A 22,379-nucleotide genomic window follows, 5' to 3' on the forward strand; every position below is an offset into this window, starting at 1 on the left:
ATAACCTAGGAAGTTTCAGTCTTGAATTCGAAATGCATTTTACCAAATATAAACTGATCAATCAATCTCGTGTCTTGAACAAATATATTTTTAAATTTAAATGTATGTGTTGATGGGCCGCACTTAATTGCTTGGTGGGCGCATAGTGGAGATCCCTGCTTTAACACCTCCGTCGTTATTTAAAAAAAAAACAAAGCACCACAACACCATGTTACTTGGCAACCGACCAAAATTAACGTTTGCGACAAACCAGTGCTCATTACTCGCCATAACAACGCTACATTTGTCGAAACAACGAGGTGGATCGTGATTCGGTGCAGAATTGATATAGAGCGGACAGGGCCGTATCCAGGTCGGATGTAGCTCGTTACAGTATCTACTAAGAGCACTAAGATCTCGGTAGCTGCAGGCGATAAATTGTATTTATTTTCCAATAAGGTCGTGGATTACAACCGCGCCGGGCTTTTAAGGATAAAGTCTGCTCCTTTTTGAGGTCACGTGCCCTCCCACCATAATGTCGTACAATATTGACTTTGGCTCTCGGTGTGTTATTTAGAGACGGTGCCTGAATAACACACAACATTATCGCGCGCGTCCTTTATAAAGTACCACACCATGGCTGGACTAATCCGCAAAAAGCGACGCTATAGCCTAAGCACAACAACAGGGCCGGACAAGGGACTGGAAGGGCCCTAATAGGATAACTTGCAAATGGACTTGGGCCGCTAAATCTGCGCCCTTGTACAGAATATTAAAACAATCAAACGTCGTTTGACCTTATCCCAGTGGTGGAACTCAATGGATTTGTGTGTGTAATCGTTGTGTTTAATCCCTAAATCTCGGTTGAAAATTGAAAACATATTTTTATATTCTAAATGAAAAATACAATCGGCATAGGCTTAACCCTCACCATTCTAATAGTATTACAAAATTAAGCTTGGGGTGATTTTTATGGTGTTTTCAAATAAATTTTATTAAAAAGTGAACAATTATATTTTTAAAATATCTAATTACATATTTTATAATTAAAAAGATAAAAAATATTACTATGGTACATTCAATTTGCTTCAATTACATGCTGATTTCTTATGGTCTCTGTTTTATTTTTTGCACAAATCATATTATTGACACTAACAAAATACTTGACCAACATTTATTAATTATATATTATAGATTATGACTAAGAATTTAAGCTGAATTTCCATATTAAAATTATGATTTAATGTAGAGAAAATCTGATCATTAGTATTAAAATCGCTTCAAATTTACCAATATTTTTTTTATTGTAATTTATAGTGTTACTGCTTGTATTAGTTTTTAATAGCATATGCAAATACTTAGTATTTTTAACATGTTTTTAATTTATCATGTAGCTTTAGGTTTTATTTTTCTAAGATTACAATGTTTGGCCACAAAGATAAAATTCAATTATATACAATTATGCATATTTTTTGATAAAAATCGTTTTTTAATGTAGTGTAGTATTTCATATTATTATTAAAATAAAAAAATATGTGATAAAATAAACAGATTTTAAACGTCAGTAAAGCCTATGTCGACCTGAATTTTAGAATCAGGGAATTAATCACCTCCTTCAAAGAGCACAAGAAGTTAGTGACCATAGAACGACGATGACGAAAACCGCGTTGTTGGTTCACTAGCGCCTGCTGATAGTGTTTATAGATATATTTGTTACGAATCTTATCAAACAACTGATTGGGTATCAGAGGTTCAGCGACTGATCAATAGGTTTTAATACAATATTGCTCACTATTTTTATTCAATTTATTAGTTTTAGTATCGGAAATTATTTTTTTTATTTGTAACTTAATGTTTATAGATATATTAAATAAGCATATTTTTCATTAAAGTATCTATTTATGTTTTGTCACCAAATGTTTAGAACTGTATTTTGAAAATCAATAAGATCTAAAACACAAAATTACCTAGGCGATAATGGGTTAAGTGAGGTGTTATAAATCACATCACGAAACTGTCAACAGGTATAATCCTTCTTGTTAAAACTTCTATCGAACTATGCCGTTAATTATTTACTATCCAAAATTCAGCGTCCGCTTATGATTCCGAACGGATGAATTATTCATGGGGCAGAAATAGCAAATTCTACGATAAAACACTACACTCTCTCGCTAGTAGACGAAGTATAAATTTGCGTTTATGTACGTACATAAACAATGTTTACAACTGCTGCAAATGCATTCTTTATGTCACGGGACTGGTGCATGAGCTCCGGCATAATTCATTCACGCTTCATGCACCCAGCCGAATTCATCCAATGTAGCATGCGAAAATCCCTGATTTGAAACAAAATAAGATTAGTAGATATATTAGTATTCGCAATATGACTAAAACGATCATTTTGTCAGCTTCCCTCTAACATCCCCCTACCGAGTATTTTGGGAGCACAGATTTTGGGTCAGTTGTCTTTCTACTTGTTAATCAGGGATATGTGTTCATTGCAAAATATGTATTAAACACAATTCATCTAAAAGATTTAGCACAAAATTGTAATCGCTGTCTTACAAAAACGTACTTATATATTCCTGATCAGTAGTATAAATTTATGACTTACAAAAAAGACCAGGGTTCAAATCCTATATAAACAATAGTGTTTCAATTTTAAGATTGTGTCTTAGCGGCTGAAATTGTGTAATTATTATTACGATCAATTATGACAGATTATATTTTTCAAGATTTTTTTAGTTTTGAAGTTTATGTAGGTCGTGCACAGTGACATATATTTTACGCTGTTATAATAGTTAAAAATGATGAAATAACCGCTACTATTTACAGACTTTAAATTCAGTCTGATATCTCACTTTATAGTCGTTATTGATTATGTTTAAGGAAAGATGTTGCAAAAAAATATTTATAATTAATAATTAAAATAATTCTCTTATTGCAATGATGTTTAAACGTTTTAGCATTTTAATTTATAGATAGAAATTTAATATAGTGGTCTGTAAACATCATATATATTGATCTTTAAAAATAGTAGATATTACAATTTTATATTTGATACTTATTATTTATTTATTTTAGTAATTAATTTAGCTAATATAGTTATTTCTTACACTTAACAAACTATAACAAAACATACATAACATAACTATACACATAAAATAAAAATGCTCACGTTTTTGTGCACGAAGTGAGTATAATAATTATGGTTTGTAAAAAGCATAGGCAAAGATGTTGTGATTTTTTATAGATAAATTTTAAAACAAATGTTTAGTTTTAAAAATGTAAATATTATGATCGAAGTTTGCATTTTAATAATTTATTTAGCTTAAATAGCTAATCGTTTATACAATAAACAAATATTATCAAAACATACATATAAAATATAATGTAAACATAAAAAATATCAATATTAAATTTATTTCTTATGCACGAAAGTGTTTCTTCATTCTTTTCGAGAAACCAGCTACATTTTTATTTTTGCGTTATACAAATTCACACTTCCGTATATTATTCCCCTGGCCGTACTCGATTTTTAATACCTAACTGTTATTGAATTGTCTCTATTTCTAGTATTAAATCTATGTACATCTATATTTCTTAATAAATATTTATTAAAATAATATGATAACATATTATTTTCTAACAATTATGAATAATGATAAAAATGGATAGCTCTTGAACTGACTGTGTTAACGCAAATAACAATAAATAAAATATTTAGTTATCACTGCGGTAATCAAATACAAAGCAACTGCTTATCTTGTTTGAAAATGTATAATTAATACATATTTTTGCGATAGCAAATAAAAATCAATATTTTGCGGATGTTATTCTGAGTAACAGTATTTTTAATTAACATAAATAAAATAATTAAAATTAATAACAATAAACAAATTCGCGTGAAAATAAAACGTTTCGCTTTAATGACTTTCTGTTATAAGTTAAATCAACGTGAACTTAAAAAGTGTTCATTAATAAACGTAGTATAAAATATATGATTGTATTTTGTGTCATGAAAAGTACTCGATTAAATTTGGCCTTTTGCCAACTAATTCTTGTGATCCTTTCGTAGAGCAATTAGAGTCAATTAGTGACTATTTATGAATATTGATTTTTGTATAAATATATACTGGATACATATATACTACATACATAAAAAATAAAGTATTGGTTATAGATATTTAAATTAACTATTTAATTATAATCTACAAAGTACAATAAATATTTCAGTATTATAGCGCCAATTTTTTTTATTTAAATAAGAAAAAAATACTATTCACATGTTGGTGTACAAATTAAAATAGTATTCAGACCCCAGAAATTATAATGAATACATATAACCTTCACAATTTAAAAGGATGTGTTCAATGGGGGGATAAATCCTGCAAAAAAATCTAATAAATAATCCCTTTCAACGGGAACGCGGCATATTATATATTCTTTATGAATTGTACGTGTTTTACTGAGAGGAAATCTTTGCGAGTCAGTTTAAACACATGCTTAGTATGTACGCATACATACGGTACATATGAAGTAAATGTCAACCAACGAAAATGGACGGTGTTTGTTCAGGACGTATACATTAATTCTTCATAATCCTGGGGAAGTGCGCTAGTCCATCAGATATATTACGCCAAAGTCGACATTGTAAGTTATAAGCGAAACTTGCATTGTTCAAGGGATTATCGGATATATGAGGGATATTTGGTAAGTATAGATACAAGGCTAGTAAAAAGCGTTTTTTGTACAACGTAGTTAGTAACTCTGTAGAATCTCATTCAATCAAAAATAGTAGTACTAGTTTTTTGTTTATAGTAGTATCAGTAACAAAAATGAATCATATAATATGTTAATCTCATAGCAACAAGAAATGTATGTCTAATTGCTTAGATTGCTTAGATACTCTAAAAAATAATTTCATAAAAACGAGATTAATCTAAATAAAAATCTTTGATTATGGTACGTTTATATAATTGCTCAACCATAAACAAAAATCTGAAAAATGCTTTTTTGCAGCCGTAACTCTATCCGTCATGTGATGTACCCATACGTAAATTTGTGAAACGTCCCAAAGCATAATTCAAACGTGACGAGCGATATCCGTTCGCTGATCGACCATAAAAATGACAATGACAATTTAACCCTTTCGCTGCCGAACACAGAACCATTTGTCAATCGAACGCATTCGGCGAATACACAAAGTAGATACAATTTTGCTTTTATTTATTCTAAATAAAATATATAATGTTTATATAGTTTTAAGCGATGCTTAATTTGTTCATAGTTATATTATATAAAATATTTTATAATGACGAAGCACAAAAAGATAATATTAATTAAAATGTTGTCATAGCTTGAAAGCTTCTGTGTAAAAAAATATGTTTTTTTACCTAAATAAAAATATAACCAGGTACAAATAGAGTTTGTTCTTCATATTATATACGCATATATGTACATACATATACATATCATATAGAAAGTTTCTTTACGGTATATTAAAACGTGTTCATTTCATGAAAAGCTGTATGTGTTTATATACAAAAGGTAAAATTTTAAACAAAGACTAACACAAGCATACTGGAAATGAAAATTATAACTTTTAACCATTTTCATAATATTCCGCATAAGTACTTTCAGATTTTGAATAAAATATATTGCCCCAAATAACAATGAATAATGTGTTTTTAATTTATATGACGTCATTAAATCATTCTTAAACAGAAATAATATTATTTATTTATAATAAAGTGTGGCAATCTAACATGGAGGAATTTTTAATTTTATAATAGTGTCATAAAGGAGCAAAAATAATGTTCTAATTCACTTAATGTAAAATCTTTTATTATTTTCATTTGTTGTCTCTAATAAATATTTGAATTAATTATTTACAGTCGAAACAACGTCTAGCGTTCGGCCTCCGTTCACAAATCCCACTCTGATTCTCCTTTTTACCAGTGGGTCGGGCCTATTTATACAGTTACATAAAAATTGAGAAATATCCTACGATAACATAAACAATAATATAATAATATATATAAAAGGATATTTAAGTGATAACATTATCTGTATATTTATAACACCTCCCCCGTTAAGAGTAAACATACGAGTGGCGTTTTGTTTACGAAAAATATAATACATGTTAACAATTATTATCACTGGTCAATCTATGCCACAATTCGAGTTATCCATTTGTCTGTTGTAATGTACAAAATTTAGAATTGTAGGTGAATGTATGAGTTGTGTGTGTGTGATAAGTTATTTTATTGTGAAAACATATATATATACACTGCAGCTGTCATTAGCCTACAGTTGTTTAAATATCTTGATAACGTATATTGAACGGACTACTTTTGAATGGTTCGTCTCGAGGTTTGAATACTCGGACTACTTTTGAATGGTTCATCTCGAGGTTTGAATACTCGGACTACTTAAAATGGTTCATCTCGAGGTTTGATTACTCGGACTACTTGGAATGTTTCATCTCGAAGTTTGATAACTCGGACTACTTAAAATTTATACATGAAATATATATATAGTAATAAAAAGAGAATATCATCCTTAACTTCGTAGGTTCTGAATGAATTTGAATCGTTAATGAGCTATTTTTACTCTATCCGTATGGACTTTAATTATTTTGTTTTTTATTTTAATTGTAATATTTAATGGGTTGTTTACTTTTACAACTTCGTATGGTCCATTAAAATTGGGTGATAACTTTTTTGATCTATTTAATCTTGTTGCGTTATTGGTTAGATATACTTGATCGCCTACTTTAAATGTTCGTAACCTTTTGTCAATGTTAAAATTTTCTTTTGTTTTTGCCTTTGCTTTAATTAAATTTTCTCTAGCCATTTCTCGCGATTTACATAATTTTAATTTTAAATTATCGGCGAAGGAATCATAAGTATATTTAAATTCAGTTTTGGTTAAGGTTGACGGCAAGTTTGGTGAATTACCAAAGATTAATTCGAATGGTGTGAACTTCGTTGCAGTGTGTGGAGTAGTATTATAACTGAATATAGCGAAGGGAATCCAAAGATCCCAATCTGTTTGTTCTGGAGAAATATAATGCTTGAGATAGTCCTTAAGGGTACTATGACTTCTCTCTAAAGCTCCATTGGATTCTGGGTGATATGCTGAAGTTTGGATTTGCCGTATTTTAAATAATTTTGAGACTTCTTTTAGAATATTGGAAGTAAATTCTTTACCTTGGTCGGTAAGAATTGAATTTGGAACGCCGTATTGGCATATGAAATTGCTAGTAAATGTCCTTGCGATTGTTTCGGCTTCATGATTTGGTATTGGATATGCTTGTGTATACTTTGTCAAATCGTCTTGTAGTGTTAGGATATATTTATTGCCATCCTCGGTTAGGGGTAATGGTCCTACTATGTCTAATGCGATTTTTTCAAATGCACATTCGCTAGTTGTGGTTATTTCAATGGGTTGCTTAATCTTTTGACGGTATACTTTGTTTGACTGACAAGATTCGCATTGTTTCACATAATTTGCGATGTCTTTGTGCATATTTTGCCATTTAAACTTAAACTTTATTTTATTTAGCATCCTATTATAACCTGCATGTCCTCCTATAATAGAGTCATGATATTCTTTTAAGATTTCATGGATTTGATCATGTTTGGGTACAATTATTTTATTTGAACAAATAGTTATTGTGACTTTTGAATTTCTAAATATGTAATTAATCATTAGTTTTATTTTTTGCCATTTTAATTGGTCTAATCCTGAACCTAGGTGAGGTATTGAAATTGAATTAATATCGTTTTTTCTTAATAAATTTCGTAAATTTTGTAATGTTCTAAAGATATCCTTATAAGAGGGTTTTTCCCAAAAGTTTCGTTTGGTAATTAAATGAAATACTTTAAAATTTCCTTTGTCTGAGATTAAAATATCTCCTACTGTTCTGGAAACATTAAAAAGTTCGTCGTAGTTTTCTATTTGTTCTTTAATTTCGGCTGCTATTCCTTTTGACATTTCTAAGTCAGCTGATATACAGTGACCCAGATTGTCTTTCTGGTCGAAGAGACTTTGGCCTATTTCTCTTAATTTAAGATGTGAATCGGTCGATGAATTTTGAAACTTGAGAAAGTTATCGTACGATTCAAATATTTCGTCATTGGGAATACTGATTTCTTTATCTCTGTTGGGTATCTGGTTATCTTTTGTTTTATTAAGAACTACTAATTTGTTAGCTATCGGATCTATATTTATTCGTGATAATGCATCAGCATTGCAATTTTGTTTTCCTTTTTTGTATGAAATAGTATAATCAAATTCTTCAAGTTTGAGACGCCATCTTACAAGTCGTGAACTTGGATCTTTGCAGTTCATTAACCAGACTAATGGGCGATGATCGGTAATTATTTGGAAAGTTCGTCCGTATAGATATGGACGAAAATGTTGACATGCCCATACTATTGCGAGTAATTCCTTTTCAGTCGTGGAATAATTTATTTCTGCTTTGTTGAGTGTGCGAGAAGCATAAGCTATCGGAAGATCTTTGGTTAGGGTTCCTTGAGATAGGATTGCCCCTATAGCAGAATTTGAAGCGTCAGTTGTCAGGGTGAAAGGAATTGTAAAGTCGGGATATTGCAATATAGGTTCGTTAATTAATGCGTTTTTAAGTGTCTCAAAAGCGTCTTCTTGTTCGTTTGTCCATTTAAATAATACGTCCTTTTTTAATAAGATAGTTAGTTTTTGTGAGACTTTAGAAAAGTTGAGAATAAATTTTCGATAGTATCCTACTAATCCTAGGAATGATTTGATATCTTTAACGTTTTGCGGTTTAGGATAATTCTTTATACAAGATATTTTAGAAGGATCAGGCTTGACGCCGTTTTGAGTAATGACGTGTCCTAAATATGCTACCTCATGGCGCATAAACTCGCATTTATCTGCTTGTAGTTTTAAATTATGTTTATCTAGTCGTTTAAAGATTTCGCGAAGTTTGTTCGTATGGTCAGTTATAGAATTTGCGAAAATCACGATATCATCCAGATACACAAAACATTTAATGCCTTGCAATCCAGTTAGTACACTGTTCATTAATCGTTGAAAAGTCGCTGGTGCGTTTTTTAATCCAAAAGGCATACGTGAAAATTGATAATGACCCGTTGGGGTTGAAAATGCCGTTTTATCTGAATCTTTGTCATTCATTGGAATTTGGTGAAATCCTGAAGCGAGATCTAGGGTTGTGAAGTATTTTGAATGTCCTAGCTGATCTAGTATTTCACTTATGTTGGGTAAGGGGAATGCGTCACCTACAGTTACGTTATTTAATTTGCGGTAGTCTATCACGATCCGCCATTTTTTAGTTCCAGAAGCATCCATTTTCTTGGGGACTACCCATAGTGGAGCTGACCATGGAGAAGATGAGGGTTTTATAATATTTTGGTCTAACATTTCTGTAATTTGTTTGTCAACTTCTTTTTTATGTACCTCGGGGTATCGGTATGACTTAGTGTAGATGGGGATTTGCGATGTTATCGGTATCTCGTGGGAAATCGTGTTTGTTTTGGATAATGGATCATCTTTTAAATGAAATACACGATTAAATTCAGAACATAGTGATATAATAGAATGGGATTCCTCTTTATTAAGATGTGCGACTCGAAGTTGTTGCACTACTCTATCGTTACGTGTTATATCTATTTTGTCACTTTTTTGAAAATAAAGGAAACTTTTAGTTTCGTCGAATGGTTCTAGAATTATGTTAGTATTTGTCAACTTTACTTCTTTATCACTACAATTAAGTATTGTAGCATAAGCTTGGGATTTTTCATTTACAGAAGTAATGGCTCGCGACAAATAGACATCAGGGAGTAATTCTGTTTCAGGCAAGATTCCTGTTTTTATTTCCGGATTTAAGACATTTAATAAAACTATTGTTTCAGTTCTAGGGTTTAACGTAACTTGTTTATCAGAATAATGGTGTAGAATATTTAGTCTCTTATCTCTAACGAGTAGGTAATTATTTTCATAATCTATTATTGCCTTGTTTGATTTTAAGAAATCGTTTCCTAATATTCCGTCCAAGGGAATGTTTGTTTGATTAGGTGCGATAATATGAGCTTTATGACGAATTATATATTCATCGAAAGGGAAAGTCAGTTTGATAACTCCTAATGTTTTTGTTGGGTTATCAGAATTATCTATACCACGAAGGGTTACTTTTATTGATTCGTCGACTATATCTTCACTTTCTAATGAGTTTAATTTTACGATTGATATATCCGCTCCGGTATCGATAAGAAATTTAAGAGGTCTATCTGCTTGATAACAATCTAAAGTTACAAAAGCGGTTGTATTTTTCAATGTTAATATTCTGCCTTCAATGTTTTTTATATTCCGGGACACGGCAGCTGTCTCGGAATTCCTGGAGTTTAAATGATCGCGACTTTGATTAGATTGATTTTTACCGTATTTTTCATTGTTATATATTCTAATTCTACATTCGTCAATCGTGTGGTTATTCCTTTTACAATAACGACAGAATTTTGATGGATTTTTACTCGCGCTAAATTGGTTTATTTTTCGTTCCTCTTTGATATTTATGTTATTGTAGTTATTTTGGTATCTTGGAAATCGGTTATTATTATTTCGACATGTAGAAGCATTATGTCCGCGTCGTTTGCAAATGTTACATATTAAGGGTGAACTGATATGCATTTCTCTGAATGCGGTTAGAAACTTTTCTTCTTCTAATGCTGTATTAGAAGCTTCTGAAAGAGTTTTAGGTTTCGTAAGTCTAACAGGAGTTGAGAGTTCCGGATTTAATCCGAATATGAAAGTATTTAAGGCACTATCTTCTATTTGTTTAATACGTCCGAATATTTCCTTTTTATCTGTAACTGATAGCCTTATCGATCCTATTAAATTGTTAGTACAGATTTCTACTTTTTGGATGAAATTTATGACTGGTTCTCCTGGTTTTTGTTTACAATTTCTAAGTTCGTATTCTAGTTGTGATGAATGTTTATTTTCTCCGAACGAGGAGATTAAAAACTCTTTAAATTCTTCGTAAGAATCATATTGAAAATTCGCTATGGAATATTTAGCTTTGCCTGTGACATTATGAATTATGTATTTTAGTAAAATTGGTTTTAGTTCTAAGGAACAGAGGTTTATCGCTGTGTCACAGTCGTAAATAAAAGGATAGAGATCTTTTTGACTTCCATCGTATGTAGGTACGAATTTCATAAGTGTATCGAGAGAGAGATTGATCGATCCATTTTTGGAGTTGTTAGTAACTATTGGAGATGTTGGAATAGACATTTTTGATTATGTGGTTATGTATGTGTGTTATGTGTAGTTTAATATGAGATCAGAATGTATCGGTATGTAAATAATTTGGACAACCCGAAAATATAGCAAAGATAGACTCACAGTACTACGACGTTCTTGAACATCTTGTCTGGTGTGATGAGATCTTGCTGGATTCAGGGGTAGAACTTCCTTCGTCGTTGCGTTCGCTCAATCAGGGAATCTTCGGTCTGCCGAGTCTGCTGCTGTCGCGGCTTTTGCTCGTGCGGAATGTAGTCTTCTGAGGGGCTGTGCTGGTATGAAGGTCTTCGTTTTCTGAGTCTGCTGCTGTCGCGGCTCTTGCTCGAACGAGGTTTCTTCTGGGAAGTTGTTGATTCTCTCTACGTATTTCGTTTGAAATCGAAGGCTGCTCGTCTCGGGAGTTTCCTTCACGCAGATGTCCGTATGGCTGCTTTACTCGTCTTGGTATGGAAATCGAAGATTTTACGTCTTCTATCAACTTGGTGGTGGACCCACAGGCGATGTTGATTTTCAGTCGTTTGATCTTCTTTGAGATTTCTTGACTTGACGATTTAAGTGAATTTTTGTTCGGGTCCCGGTTGAAAGACTGGAAAGTCTAACTCCGTAGTTTCAGGAGATGCACTTCTGTTGTTCCTTCTTCAGTTGGAGTGTCGGGATCCCATCCGCTGCCACCAATTTTATTTTTGTCATAAAGGAGCAAAAATAATGTTCTAATTCACTTAATGTAAAATCTTTTATTATTTTCATTTGTTGTCTCTAATAAATATTTGAATTAATTATTTACAGTCGAAACAACGTCTAGCGTTCGGCCTCCGTTCACAAATCCCACTCTGATTCTCCTTTTTACCAGTGGGTCGGGCCTATTTATACAGTTACATAAAAATTGAGAAATATCCTACGATAACATAAACAATAATATAATAATATATATAAAAGGATATTTAAGTGATAACATTATCTGTATATTTATAACAATAGTATTACTATAATCCTTAAAAGTAGTATAGTATATGATAAAAATACTTACATTATATCAAATATATTTGCATTTCGTTTACATTATGCTTGATGAAAATTACAAAAATTACCTTAATACCAAAGTCAGGAAATTAGTGACATATTTTTTACTATCGCTTAAGTTTAAACCTTGTATATTTTTTAAGAATTAAAAACTATTATATAACTAGCAACAATTTTGAAATCACGTATGATTTTTTTCTGCGTCAGTTTACCACCAATTGCATTTTCCGGTTTGGGTTAAATTATTTAATTTTGCACTTCGTAGCTGATTTGGTGTGAAGTTAAAAACTTATTTTAGTATTGGTCGGAATTCGACATAGCTTTGCTTGATGCGAGTTTTGCTGAATTCTCGAGTGTCCGAAGTCGAGAGCAAAGTAGTACAAAAATCTAGTTCCGACTTATTGATGTTTCAGATGGAATTACTGATGAAGGTGTATTATAAATGAGAGAAACGCACTTAACTAAATTTTTTTAATTATGTCAGAAAACACGCTAATTAAATTGTGATCTGTCCCGTCAATAGTCAAAATGGCTGGGATTTTAAAGCATTTAATGTAAGATGTATCCAAATTATATAAGGGTTTAATCAAATATATAATTTGTAAATATTAACAAAACATCAAGTGATCATAACAGTATAAAATAATTAATAAACCATTAGGTTATGGTATTCTAAATTATAGAAATTCACGTACCATGCAAGGATAAAAAAACGAATTTTGAAACACCTTCACCAGTAAAGCGTGACAAATTTTTAATCGTAAAATAACGGCCATTAAAAGTTTTAAGAAGCAGAGAGCCAAGCAAATGCTTCAAACTTGTAATTATGTGCTATGCTTTATTCTCAAAAGGTAAAATTAATAATGTAATCGTGAAATGAACTGTTCAAAGGGAATTTTATATAAAATAATCTCTAACACACCACTGACAATTGCCCCTAAAAATCATATTACAGCACTTATATGAAAACAAAACACAAATGTACCTTCCTTAAAATTGAAATATCAAGATTTTATTTTAATTCCATGACATGAGTCAAAATTCGACATTTCAATTTATAGACTCGACCAAATGTACATATGTATATAAGATTGATTAAGATGCTGCCTGGCGAAGAAACAGCCTCACTCCGATTAGCTCTCTGAAACTAAGCAATTAAATGAAACTAAGCAATTGAATGACTCTAAAAATTATCTAATATCCGGCCCTCCTCTTGCTTAAACTCCCGAGCCACAATATAGCTAACGAGGTAAATCATAGATCTTCCTGGTGTCGCGTTAATTCACCTGCAAGACATAACTTTTACGACTCACATAATGTTCAAAGTGTTGATAATCCTTACTTTCCGAATTGTATATATATATGTACTTGTATATATGTACACAAATTAAAGTACACTATTGCACACATTAACCGTTCGTCAACCTTCACGCTGCCAATGTAAAATCATTATCGAATCTATCGTGACTAAGTTAATCCTCTCGCTGCTCGCAAATTTATCTAACAGATAATTAACTCGATATAACCAATGTCGCTTCCAAAGCACGCCTAATGCACTCGTGAAACTTAATTTAAATTAATTTTCCGTGTCGTGACTGCGATGGCTGAAAGCTTTCACGGCGCACACATATTCTTCCTTGCAGCGTTCATTAAAATATTTGTACAATATGTATATTTACATAGTTCGCGTTTTGTATAAAAGTGTGTATTAAGTGACGGACTGATAAGGGATCATACAGGCTATAAATAGCGGGTAATTCACAAGTAATCTTTGGCTTGGAAAAACAATTTCTAAAGCAATGATTAAAGTAAATAATAGCTACTAGTAGTCTATGGTTCGTATAAGCTTATGGAACAAATATAACAATTATTTGATATCTATGAGGTAATAAAATCAAGACTGTTCTGTATACAAATTAACAAAATCGTGCAAACATCATATAAAATTACTGTCAAAAAACTTTCCAGATATATTCTACTTTTGCTAAGTTAATTACAACTTCGTTGCAAATATTAATTGCTTTTGATAATATGCTAATTTATGTAACAATGATCGATTGTTAATTGATTATATTCTAAACACCAACACAATTTACATCGAAAATAAATTGTTCAACGAGCTGAAACGGTAATGTTAGTACTTTCATCAAGTGAGAGAAATATTAAACAAGATTAATAAATTATATTTATAAATTTGCTAAGAAGTTATATTTAAAGCTATATTTATTATTTGATTAACATCACATTTTAAAATTTTTATCTCAGACACACAAACCGTTTTTGCAATCTCTGTTTAAACTAAACCATATTTTCTTTAAATCTATTTGTAATCACTTTTTAAAAAAATAATATCATAATTTAGATTAATTATTTTATTTAATTTACATAAAAATTTGCTCGTTGTTTGAGGAAAATATGCAGCGATTTTTTCAATGCAGCATATCATATCATATCATCACTCTAATGATATATTATCTCAGATGTGTTATTCTAATTTTAATTATGTATTAGATGAGACGTTTGAAATACCATACTCATGGGACTAATTACGATCTTTCATGATTGGGTTATTGAAAGTTTAGGAGATCACGCGTTTCGTGTTAGTTTAATTTACCTTTTGAATTTTGGTAAATATTCAATATTATGTACCCACTATTAGAGAAAAAAAGTTGATAACAATATACCAAAATATTATAAAAATATTTCGTTTTTAAATTATTCATAAACACAATTTCACATTATTCATTAATTCAGTAATTTTCAATACAATATTATATATATATATATTAGCAAAAAATTCTGACGCGTTTTCTTTATGCTTTAATGTCCCAATATCAATTGTATAATCTATTACGTTAACCCTTTTGCTAGCATTAACTTATTTATATTACTCTAGAATTACTATATAACCATTTACAGACACTTGAAACATAGTAGCCGAAAATAAGCGGACGAGACGTTTCAAGTACCAATTACCATTTGTTAGTAAAGTAAACATTTTAAAAGCGTTTACATTTGGTAGTATAATAAGATTTTATTTGCGGTTGATTATACATATTTAATAATTTATTTATATTTTAGCTTGTCAATAAATATTTTTTTGACACAATAGAAATCTATAATATATTTTTTAGCTGATTTCTAAAATCAAATATATCATTAATAAAAAATATAGAGTTTTTTGTAGAACTTTTTCTGTATTTATAATTATTAATATAGATGTCACTGTTTTTAAGACTTTAATAATAAATACCTACAAGTAAGTTTTAATTATATTTTATTGACTTACTAAGTTGGTACAGATTTACCACATTGTAACGCATTGGACCTACGCCTTTATTAAATCTTTCGTTGTAACGCATTGATTTACAACGGAAGATTTAATAAAATAAATAAAAACGTCAGTTCGCAATACTTAAGATGAAGCTAGACTTTTCACGCTTTCACTAATGTCGAAAAAAAAAGTTTTACTTGAAAAATACAAAATAAACAAATTTATTCGATACAGTAATTAAGAAATTTCTTTAAAAAAAGCGATGGAAGAATTTCCGTTGCATATAAATAAATTAATTTGAAAATCACGTAATTAGTTTAAATTTATTCAATCGTACCATCGTCAGTTAATTCAATGGTACTAAATTTTACTAATGTCTGTCTGGTTAAAACGGAAGATTAAAATTAAAGAAATATGTTGTTGAGACAGAGATGTAGGAATATAATTAAAAAAATGAATGTATATGTGAAATTAATCATATCTTATGAGGGGACTGAAATTATTAATATTTTTTTTTCATAGTTATTCATCTGTTTTAAAAGTCATATATACATATATTTATGAAAAATTTCATTTATTCATTTGTCAACTTCTGGTAACCCTATGTGTATAAAATAAGTAGATTCTAATTTTACAACCGCATAAATTATCCGGTCTTAATTTTTCATCTCCCCCATTGGACCCTGTCCTAAATAGAACATGATCTCTGTTTTTACTGGTCGTTCGAAGGTTCGTGTATCACTTTTAGAGGGTGTTCCACGCCCCAAGTCTGAATTAGGCGGACAAGAAGAGCGCAAATCTCGTATAAATCTATGTGTACATAGTTGTGCGGTCGCGAAACGCTACAAATTTTCAATTAGCCAGGGTCGGTTTTAACGTGTTGCCCGCATCGGAACAATGGGCGCCCATTGCCGGAGTGAAGAGTCCCATTGTTGCCGAACAATTAAAGCGTAATCCGCCGGGACACCTTTGTGCGGGCCGACAACAGAGATGGCCAACCACGATCCGCGGCCGCACTTTTAGTCCGACCAAAGGAGAGCGCTGTGTGCCAGTGTCATGCCGGACTAATTGGAATAATCAAGTGTCACGGCTGCGGATGCCCTTTTGTTAGTTAAAATCGATAGTGCTGGTTTTTGGGAATCGAATTTTGCCATTCATTTAAAATTTGAATGTGAATAAGTTGGAAGAATCGTGTACATTGCATATTGATTAACTCTCTTAAGCTGGTTTTGTTTCTAAGGATTTAATCGATTAAAATTTAATAACTGAGTTTTTATCAGTTCGCCTTTTACGTATCATTAATAATTAACGAAGAAATTTATAGTTGTGCCTTGAAGCCTTTTAAGCTCTAAACCTAAAGTCTATGGATACTTTGAGGGATCGTGAAAAGATTTAAGAGCTCTCAGAGCATTTCAGTTAACCCTGAATTTAAATATAGTATTTTTTAAAATAGTATAATTTTACGCAGATCTCAATCAATTCATGTTGAAAGTGTATCTAAAGATGCGAGCTTTTTCCTCAAAATCTCTTCTTAAACATTCATTAAAGTTGATTGCCATATGGCTGGCAACAGAGTCCATTGTATAAAAAGCATTATTATTTAAATATATGTTTTGTCTTGTCGTTTTCGCCGACTCTAGAGATTAGTAGGTTAATATAGTGTTGCGTAATACTTCGTATAGTATTCAAATAATATTAACAATCTGCTTTGAAGTTTTAAATGGTTTTCACCGGTACAGAAATGTTATTACTGTTCTAATTATCTGTAAATATGTAATTTGTATTTTCTTTATAACACGCTTTAATTTAAATAAAGTAAATTTAAGTTTGTATAGTTCAGATATGTACACAAGTATGTAACGCTTGCTCTCAATTTTATCTAAGCTATTTCCATAATAACTTTGAAAGGGTAAAATCAACATTTTTCTACGAGTTATAAATAAATAGCTTCTGTTTCATTTTAATTCGATTTTATTTTCCACTTCGTCAAATATTAATTTAACTCTAAAGAGATATTTGTAATTTAAATCTAATTAATAAAAGTTAAGACAGCTGTAACGTCAGCGTTAATAATTGGGACAATACCTTTTAAAATAATAATATCATAAGTCTAAAAAATTAAGAGGAACAGCCTGAGCAAATTCTAGCTAGAATTTAATGTGGTATTGGGTGTTTATTATTTTCTTTCAGGCTCTCTCAAGTAAAACAAAAAAGTTCTACTTACATTTATTTCTTGTATAGAATCATTTCAATTTAAGTTCTAGAGTTGCAATGATAATTATATTATTAACACTTAAAAACATCTCCATTTGGCTTGGTTCACTGCAACATTAACCAGCTCCTCGTTTGTGATAATCCCATCATCATTGTGAAAATCGAATTTAAATTTTCTTTTTTGAAAATATTAAATCAATATTTGTAATCCTAATAAAATTACTTTTTTAAGCATTCAAAATGTATCATTAGTGTTTAAACTAAAAAATAACACCTTAAACTATTTTATATTGTCATTCAAACGCCATTAAACACTTAAAAAATCTCATCATAGCATCTCTACGACTTAGTTCTTAAATATTAAGTTTTACTTTAGTGAGAACTTCGGAATTATTATAATTCGCGTATTTAAATGAACACTCGTACATTTATTCCTCATACCAAGAATAATCAAAGCTTGCTCAAAAAAGCACACTTTTTCGGTTTTATTATTACATATATAAAACATCAGATTATTCTATAGATTTATCTAATAAGTACACGTTATTAATTATACATATATCTTGTATCATATTAATTAAGTTTATACATTCATTTTGGGTTAATATTTTTAAAATAATTTTATAAAGACATAGAATTTAATAAAACGAACACCTTTTCTGAAACAGGCAGCTAGCCTGATTGAAGAATTTTGTAAGATTAAAGAATAATTTTATTTGGATTTTTCTAAAAAAATAGACGACAAACCTTAAGTCAGAAGCATTGAAAAATATACATAATAATTTATTTTTGCTACTTTTATTATTTTTGTTGACGATTAATTATGTGCAGATGGTGTTAGTTTTTTATTTAGCACATGTTTTTGCTATTAAAAGAGACATATTTTTGTTGCCTAATGTTGATACAAAATTACTGATTGCAAAATATAATATATGTCTGACATTATATATTATATGAATTTATTAAAGGAAGTATTGCAACTATTGCGACTAAAAATATATGTTTTGGTTCAACAAGTTTCGATTAGAAAAATGATTTTTGAAAGACAAGGCATCCAGGTTGATGACAAGCAACTATAGGCAACGGTGGACTCAGACCCTGGACTTACTTCAAGGATACTAGTATAAATATTGAATATTATGTGTTTGTGAGCCACATAATTGTCACAATCGAATATATTAAATAAGCTGACAACCTGCGGATTTTCGCTAACTATATAAAACCTTGAACCATTTTTGAATCGGATTGTTACGGATGACTAAAAGTGGGTTGTGTTCAATAAAGTTACAAGAAAACAAGACCTTTCTCAAACCACAGAGGAGAATCACGATGAAAAAATTTTTGCTATGTGGGTGGTGGGATATCACATCTATAGTGTATTTAGAACTTTTAAAATCCGACAAGACAATAAATGACGGAGTAGTACTGGAAAAAATTTGATATTTCGAGTTTTGAGATCGATGGAGTGTGACAGCAGCCAAAATAGACGATGGAAAAGATGATAACAACTTATTTTATAAGCATATTAAATGAAATACATATATCTATAAAAAATAGATGCCGCTTTACAATTGTTAAGTTAAAATGGCAGGTTTTGGAAGTCGAGGAGTCTTCGCTGGAGTGTCGAGTTGAATAATTGTCGGCTGTGATCCGTCGTGATGTGTTTCTGTGATGATACTGGACAATCCGCTGATATGTCTTGTGCTGTGACTCCTTGTTGTCTCCAATATTTGACCAAATAAACATTATTTTTATTTTATTTAAAAAAACAGGACCTACTTACGCATCAATCCATATATTTTATTGTTGTATTTTAATATACGAATTATATTATATATTAGATATCAAAATGTACTGTGTAGTTCAAATTATTTTTAGCACAAAGTTGGGAATATAAATTTATTTTATATGCCGAGCTTTGTGTTAACAATATTTTAACGTTAAATTAATTAAATTAACTAAGGTAAAATTGTATTTTATTTATATGTTAACAGTATTAAGATGTACAATTACAATGTTTTTATTCCTTTTATTGCTAAACATTTCAATACAAGGTGAAATAAATCACCATTTTCGACGCAATTAAATTAACCGCACTTAATAAATAATTGTTATTTAGTACAAAGCAGTGTACTCTCGAGTTATTTTAGTTATTATGAACATTACTATTTTATTTGTACCATTCTATGGGAGCTGTGTTCGCACTTGTTAATTAAATAGCAATCATCTTAAGTGCCTTCCAAATGAAAGGGCAATTATTGTACTTGGTTTGTATGAATAGTGAGATATTTATTATTTATTCAACAACACTCTGTGGAGGCTTCCATAATAATATTTATGTACTTCAATAAATGAAAGAACCTTTCATTTAACATTTCACAATAAACGAGGATGACATATATTTTTTAATTGCGACCTTTATCGTTGAGGAATTTTAGTGAAAATATTATTTTAAACACCGAGAGCGAACATCAGAAAGAGTTGTTGTTTTAAGCTGGAAAAAGCTCGCAAAAAATCTTTTAAACTTAACGTCTGGATCATTAAACAAAGCTTTTTCCATAATTGCAAACTTTCACTTAATTCTGTGTTCGCAATTAAAAGCTCCCAGGTCCAAGTTGTTCGCTCCGAGCTTTCAACCGCCTGACGTAAGCTTTACGCTTCTGTGTGTGTGTGCGTTTGTTAAATACAAATAAAGGAAGATGATTTACCGTTTACGTTACGTTCAAATACAATAGGCATACTAACCATTCGATTCCACATAGACTTTTGAGGCAACTCCTTCTCAGTGGTAGTAGTCAAAGTTATAACAATTAGCCGAAAACTATTCCAGGCGAACTTTGGCTCAGCTCAAATGTTTGCTTAAATCTGCGAAAATTATTTGACGTGACCTTTTATAGTGAGTTTTATATTCATTCATACGTAAGTACGTATGTTTTTGAATGCTAAAAAAGTAAGATAGAACCTGTTTTTGTGATTTTTTACATTAGTTTAGATGCATTTAGAATAAAAACACTCTTCTTAAACCATTTTTTTGTTAAAATTAATTAACTAGATGTAAATTACCACCGATTTCGCAAAAGTATTTTTTAATTTCACATCCCCTAATATGTTGATATATATAGTTCTTACACTTCTATATAAATATGCATATTTTATTTCAATAGTTTTTTTTCTGTGTTAAATATGAGTAGTATATAAATTGCAAAATTTCTTAGACAAGATTAACGACGATATTTTAACAATTTTATGTCAATCCAAATATCTTTAGAGATATTTAGACAATAATATGATAAATATTTATTGTGAATACAATTTTATGTGAATAATATTAAGTTTTCTATAAGCTAAAAAAACATTAAGCTAATATATATATATATATTCAACTGACTTGGTACAGCTTAATTTGATAAGTTTTATTCAACTTAGAGTCAATTACTACTAACAATTCAAAAAATACTGAATTGCGAAAATTCGTACTGAAATTGAGTCTTTCGGTCGAACACATACGTATCTACGTTTTTTTGCCAGGAGATTTACTCGTCGGTTTTCAGAAAGGGTTTTTATTTTCAATGCCCCATCACTTTGCCGTTCCGGAAAGGACACCGTCTATCGAAAATCTTTCGCCGTGAGAAAAAGGAAAATCTTGAATATTTTCCACAAATTTTGAAAACGAACGGATCACCAACCAATCGTTGGAGTAAAAGAATAAAAAAGTTTCATCGGCATATATTAAATTTCCAATCATGACTTTATTTTTTTGATGATTTTCTTAAATCAAAAACGTAAAATAAATACAACGGTGATTTTACTATAAATATAATACTTAGAATTGTAATATTATATAAACAGGTGGTATGAGTATATAATTTATGGAAAAATCAAGTATTAATAAAGGTTACTTAAATGTATGCTTTAAAGTATTGAAAACTTTATAAGCCCAAAAGATAGTTACATAATAAATAAAATAAAAAATAATAATAATAAAATGGTGAAACTTAGTGCTGCATTTTCTGTTTTATTATTGTAAGAACTACAACAATTTATTTACAAAAGTTAAATAATTTATATACTAAATTTAGTACAGTAATTTATTGCGATTTTTAAATCAATATTTTTTAGTTTGAAATTGCTGATTCTCATAAATATGTAAATTGCAATTCAAAATGTAAGCATATGCTTATTATTCAGAAACAAATTAACTTGTAAAAAAATATCAACACATTCAATATAAAATATTTTAAGTAAATCAGCAATTCATACAGAAAAATGCAAAAATACCTTTGCAAGCATATATTGTATATGTTATAATTACAGGGAATATTTATAAAGATTTTTTATAATAAATAAATTTTATATATGTGTGTGTTCATATTTGTATATATAATAAAATATATATATATTATTTCACAAGTTTGAAAAAATGATAAGATTCTTAAGAGTATAATTTAAAATAATTGGGGCAAAAATATTTATTATTTATATTATTTTTTAAGCTTTTAAATATATTTTTGATAACGGAAAAAATTTAAATATTAGCTGATTCTGAAATATAGGTCGTTTTAAAATATAGCAAAAAATCGCA

At 30.0% G+C, this 22,379-nt stretch overlaps 1 long non-coding RNA gene across 1 annotated transcript; it reads left to right on the forward strand.

The window, feature by feature from the left end:
* Positions 1-5,765: 5,765 nt before the first annotated feature.
* On the forward strand, positions 5,766-11,110 carry LOC148228232 (uncharacterized). The gene is made up of 2 exons (XR_015811687.1): positions 5,766-6,354; positions 6,395-11,110. It is a non-coding gene; the product is annotated as an uncharacterized LOC148228232 (long non-coding RNA).
* Positions 11,111-22,379: the final 11,269 nt, after the last annotated feature.

The sequence above is a fragment of the Plectrocnemia conspersa genome, unplaced genomic scaffold (genome assembly GCF_051122295.1).
Source record: "Plectrocnemia conspersa isolate PC_06_02 unplaced genomic scaffold, ASM5112229v1 ptg000012l, whole genome shotgun sequence".
In the NCBI taxonomy this organism is placed as follows: domain Eukaryota; kingdom Metazoa; phylum Arthropoda; class Insecta; order Trichoptera; family Polycentropodidae; genus Plectrocnemia; species Plectrocnemia conspersa.